General features: G+C 46.5%; 1 pseudogene; it reads right to left on the bottom strand.

Annotated features, from left to right (window-relative positions):
- Positions 1-6,000, bottom strand: part of LOC109643916 (slit homolog 1 protein-like) — a 39,287-nt pseudogene that overhangs the window by 12,457 nt on the left and 20,830 nt on the right.

Genomic DNA, 6,000 nt, shown 5'->3' with positions numbered 1-6,000 from the left:
TATACTGTATATATATATATATATATATATATATATATACAGATGTTTAAGTCCACATCTGGTTAACAGGGTTTTTAAATGCAGCTCTTAATTCTAAGGAACAGTACAGACTCATTTTAAAAATAGTTAAATAAAGATTTGAAATGTTTTATACGGTTGAAACCTGAAGCCTCTGACCCACAAACATCAGCAGACTCCTGGTGTCTGATCTCGTCCTCAGTCCGTCTTTGTTTGTTTCTTGGAAAAAAGATTTGAATCTCAATAAAACTGTCAGAATAAATTAGAGACTAAGAATAATAATAATCATCTTCCTGCTGGTCGTCTGAGGATGACGCACAAGATCAGATGTACTGAGGTTACAACACTGACTCAGTGTGACTCACTGTCTGAATCACTGTTCGACTACTTGGTCACTGAGGTTTAGATTATTCTATCAGACTTGGTTTAAGTGAGAGTCTCACAACATTCACTCAATATTGACGTGAGGACCCTGAAATTAAATCTTAAAGTCAGCACCTCATCCTCATCCTCATTATTCTGCTTAATTTAAAGTCCAATGTGTTGAAATCCAAAAGGAAACTATTTCAAAATATGTTTCACAGATCAAATTATTTCTGGAAGCTTTTTCTATTTACAAAATTGAAATGAATGAATTGCCTCCTGAAGTTTTCACCCCGGATGTTTGTTTTTTGTTTAGTGACACCGACAGAAGAACCCGTTAACTCATAATAAATAATATTCAGCTGTTTTTTGACAGTTGTGTGTTGAAAAGTGAACAATAAATAAAAGACATTAATGTTTCTAGTATTATTGTGAGAGGTTTTTTTAGAGAGAGAATGGTTTCTGTCATTTCCACTCATACGTCCTCTAGATTCACACTCATAGATATCCGTCCCCTCAACGTCCCTGAGTCTTCGACCATATCCAAGAATTGTTTCCTTGGAAAATGTGGTTTCATGAGGAGACCGCTGGACCTTGTGGGAGGTCCGAGCTCCACTGAGAGACCCTCTACTTGTAGTTGTCTCAACGGGCTCGGTCATGTGTGAGAAGTCGTTGTCTTACACGAGCTGCAGGTATTTGAAGGAGGCCAAGTCTTGAGGAACACTGGTGAACTGGTTTCCATCCAGATACCTGAGAAGACGACAGATAATCTGAATCTTCATCAAACATTCATCAGGTTTACTTCCTGTCTCCTGGATTTATCATATTAAGTAGAACAGAACAGAAGAAGATGTCTCCTGAAGCCCACCATCGATTCTTGACTCTTGGTTGCCATCTGCAACCTCACCACTAGAGGCCACTAACACACAAAACTTAAATCTGCGTGACTTGACGCACTGGTCATTAATATTTCCTGTGCGCAGCTTATTGCCTCGATATTATCTCAACCTTTCCAGGTTTTCACTGCAACAACAGACGTCGGGTTGTGTTTTCCGACTCACAGTTCGGTGACGTTGCGGGGCAGCCCCCTGGGGAGACCCTGTAGGTGTTTGTTGCTGCAGCGGACCACCGTGTCCAGGCAGGTACACTGGGTCGGACACTGAGGCCCCGGGGAACAGCTGCTGTCGTCCAGCACCGAGCCTGAACCGGAGAACAAAGTTTCACTGCAGGGTTTCAGCTCTCCACCATGTTTTAACTCTTGTCTCCTCCGCAGCTTGAGGCAGTTCGTGGCTCAGACACAAGTGTGTGTGCTTCTTACCATCTTCACAGCGGAAGTCGGGCACAGCTACGTCCTGCAGGGGGATCTCCCGGAGGAAGGCGGGGCCCTGGCAGCGAGGATTCCCCGTCACGATTCTCCTGCTCCGCAGCCAGGCCCCGAACCAGGACAGACGGCAGTTGCAGTTGAACGGATTGGCCAGGAGGTTCCTGGTGGATCGAGAGAAGAAAAGAAGGAGGTAAAGAAGGTGACATACAGACACACACACTGTCCGTGTGACGTGTGACGTGTGACGTGTGTCGCTCACAGCGTGGACAGGTTGGGCAGCGTGTCGAAGGCCCCGGGCAGGATGGTGCTCAGCTGGTTGTCGTAGAGGGAGAGAAGCCGGACGTTTGCGAGACCTGTGAAGCTGCCGTTATGGATACAGCTGATCCTGTTGTTCCTCAGCATGCTACACACACACACACACACACACACACACACACACACACACACACACACACACACACACACACACAGAGTTGGCAGTCAGTATCGTCTTTGTCTCCGTATTGTGTTTTCTAGTTTGATGCTGGTGGTGAACTCACAGCATGCGGAGTCCCTCCACCCCTCTGAACATGCTCCCTCTCACAGACTCCAGGTGATTGGCTGTGAGGTGAAGCTCCACCGCCGAGGACGCGCCGTCAAACGCTCCGTCCTCAATGTCTGAGATCTTGTTGTTGCTCAAGTTACTGGAAGGAAGGAAGACAATGAATAAAACCTCACAGTCCTCGTGATGGTGGTAATTTGCAGAAACAGTCACTGGGATGTTTTCCAGAGGTGAAGTGATCTAATCACACGTTCCTGAACTGGGAACATTCTCAGTTTACTTTTGAACATTGTTGAAGTTGTCCAAGCGACCTACATTTTCTTGAGCTGCGTCAGGCCCTTGAAGGCGCCGGTGGCCTCCAGCACGGAGAGGTCGTTGTTGTTGAGACGCCTGCGACGATCAGAGACAGAACATGAAAAACATCATTAGCAGAAGAGTCGGTTTGGAATCTGTGTGTTTGTCCTGCGTGTGTGCATCCATGCAGCATGAGTCCGTACACGCATGTCAACATGGATATCCATGAAGAGGCCGTGCCCAGCATGTGTGTATTCATATGAGTGTGTGTGTGTGTGTGTGTGTGTGTGTCTCACAGCTCTTCGGTGGAGGACGGCAGGTGCTCAGGGAACTTGGTGAGGCGGAGGTTGGAGCAGTCGACCACGTTTGCTTCACAGCGACACTTGGCGGGACACACCGGCTTACTGTTACACTCGTAGCTCTGACGTCTGTCCTCAGTGCCTGGACGCACGCACACACAGACACACACACAGACACACACAGACAGACACACACACACACACACATAAAGATAATGCAGAAAAAGACAGAACATGTGTGAAACTACTCGCCATATGAATCAGTCTCGACAGACGCAGACAATATCTATAATTTTAGTTTTAAATGACAATGACTGAGGTCTCATGGGTTAGAGCTGATGATGCATCTTTAATACTAATGACAATGTACAAGACACACAAATACACGGATGTACACACTAACACACATGATCACCTGGGATGTGGTACTGCTCTTTGGCTGTCATGGGAAAAAAACCAAGATAGAAAACGACATCAGTCGAAAGGTTCGAAAGATTTAGAGGAGCTCAAACACACACACACACGCACGCACACACACACACACACACACACACACACACTGACCGGAGCATCGGAACTTGTTGCTCTTGATCTGTGCGATGCGTTTGTTGGCGAGGCGGCGTGGGCTGGCACAGCGGGCCCCGCTGGTCTCTATGGGATTCGAACGCAGGAAGTCGGCCAACCACTTCACGTTACAGTCGCACAAAGGGGTTCTGGGCCAGGTGGCTGATGGGAAATTTAGAGGGTGGTGTGATGTCAATGTGCTGGAACTGACAGAGTGAACAAACAGTGCTGAGTGTGTGTGTGTGTGTGTGTGTGTGTGTGTGTGTGTGTGTGTGTGTGTGTGTGTGTGTCTCACAGGGTCTGGATGCTGTGCAGGGAGCTGAAGGTTCCTTTAGCCAGACTCTGGATCTTGTTGTCGTACAGCGACAGTAGAGCCAGATTCTCCAGGTCCTTAAACACGGTGGCTCGGATGCAGTGGATCTTGTTTGCGTTCAGTAACCTGCAGGAACAAGAACAAACACAACCGAGTGTCACAACAATTCAAACGTTGAAAACAAATTCTGCGGACTCTTTTCTTCTGAGCAGTGAAATAGCTGTATTCTGGTCTATATCTATTCTACACAGTCAAAATGAAATGTCCAAAACAAAATGATTTCATGTTTTCAGTCACATCGGCTTGACTTTAGTTTCCGTCCCTCGGTTTAACAACCTGTCCGACCCCTGAGTTCATTCATGTGTGAGTGTCGGGTGAGTCTCGTGGTCTGGACTTACAGCAGCTCCAGTGAGGACAGACCATCGAACACTCCGCCGGGCAGCTCCGTGATCTTGTTACCGTACAGAACCCTGCACACATGTGACTCATCATCAGTAACACTCTGAAATCACATCCCTGCAGATAAATGGATTCACACACAGTCCACGTGCCACAGCACAGACACACACAAACACTCACAGACACACACAAACACCCGCTCACATACAAACACACACAAACACCCGCTCACATACAAACACACACAAACACTCACAGACCACCCGCTGTGACCGTTTGTACGTCCTGGTGCTCTTCAACAAATGTGTTTACAGAGAGCAGGCGCCACTTCTACATTATTCATACCAACAGTCGCACAAACACACGCGTGTGGTGTGGAGTTTCAGACATGCTGAATGTTGAACACATGTAGACAGACACACTCTCACAACACTGTGTCAGGACGTGTGTGTGTGTGTTACTCACAGTGAGTTGAGCGCTCGGAGGCCGTGGAAAGCATCTGGAGCGATTTCAGAAATCTGGTTGTTACTCAGGTCTCTGAATAAAAATTTAAAAAACACAACCACACTTGAGTCAGAAGGAAAAATCACACATATTTACAATGTTGATATCAATGAACAGACTTTTTAATTACTCATCTATTTATAAATGTCGAACTCTGCTCATGACTAATCCAACACGGTGCGTTAATTTGTGACCATTGTATTATTTTACTATACCAAGTGTATTATTGTTGAAAGGCTGAATCTGTGCCTCCTCCTCCATGAAGGACGTGAGACGTCTCAAGGTTTCATTTTTGTCTTCATGTAAAATCGCCATGAGGAATCCTCTGGGGTCAAACGTGCAGGACTGGTTTTAAAGTTTATTTTCCTAACGTGAGCGTACAGAAACTTTTTATAAAGTGGACTAACTCCATGTAACAGGAGGACGGGACCGTGAGTGAACTTGACAGCTATGTTTCACGTGAACGGCCGACTCAGAGAGAGAGAGAGAGAGAGAGAGAGAGAGAGAGAGAGAGAGGAGGAGGTGCTCCTCTGGCAAAGGAGAAGATTTTTTTCGTGTCTGGTTCAGTTCGTCAGACCAGACCGCAACATGTTAGGTTAGAAAATCCTTGTTCCGCTGCCACGTCAGTCGCTCAACTGTCAAAATGAATTCTGAGACAAAACCACTTAATCCAGGCTGGAAATGTAATCAACCCCCCCCCCCCTACGAGCTCAGGACAGTTTGACAGTGATGATGTAAAAAGGCAAAGAAAGAGGGGAAGGATAAGATTGAGAGGAAAAGGAAAACCACAGAGAGAAAAATGTCTGAGGATAGAAACGGGCAAAGGAAGAGAGAAGAGAAACGCAGCAGCAGTGGACAGAACGAAAACCACAAGGAGAGAAGGAAATAAAAAACCGAGAACAGAGCTGAGAGTCAAAAAGTCATGAACATTATTATTGTGGTTGAAAGTGGACTTTGTTTTTAAACAGATCACAAAGATATGCGCTGCCTTCATCATCCGGGACCCTGGAAAAGGCCTCGGACATAAATCAAGCGCTCCACGATGCTGGAAATCCACTGGGGCTGTTTGTTATGTCGAGAGGGAAAACCACAGCCCGACGAACAGTGGAGACAGAGGCAGAGACGAGCGGTCATGTTGGCAGATCGGAGTTTAAAACACGAGTAAAACTGAGGCACGGCCGCTGCCGAGGCCAAAACACTGTGATGTGATTGGTTGAGATGAACCTCGGGGGACGGAGCTGTAGAAACCGCAGCGTCCCTGGTTTGATGGCGTTTGTCCCGCTATCGTTCAGACGACGAAAAACGATTATTATTATTATATCATATCGCACAAATCATCCGGGCTGAAGTTTACGTGTTACGGCTCAACATTACAACAAAT

This window comes from Paralichthys olivaceus, chromosome 8 (genome assembly GCF_024713975.1).
Source record: "Paralichthys olivaceus isolate ysfri-2021 chromosome 8, ASM2471397v2, whole genome shotgun sequence".
Classification (NCBI taxonomy): domain Eukaryota; kingdom Metazoa; phylum Chordata; class Actinopteri; order Pleuronectiformes; family Paralichthyidae; genus Paralichthys; species Paralichthys olivaceus.
This window is presented reverse-complemented; position numbering and strand designations above follow the sequence as displayed.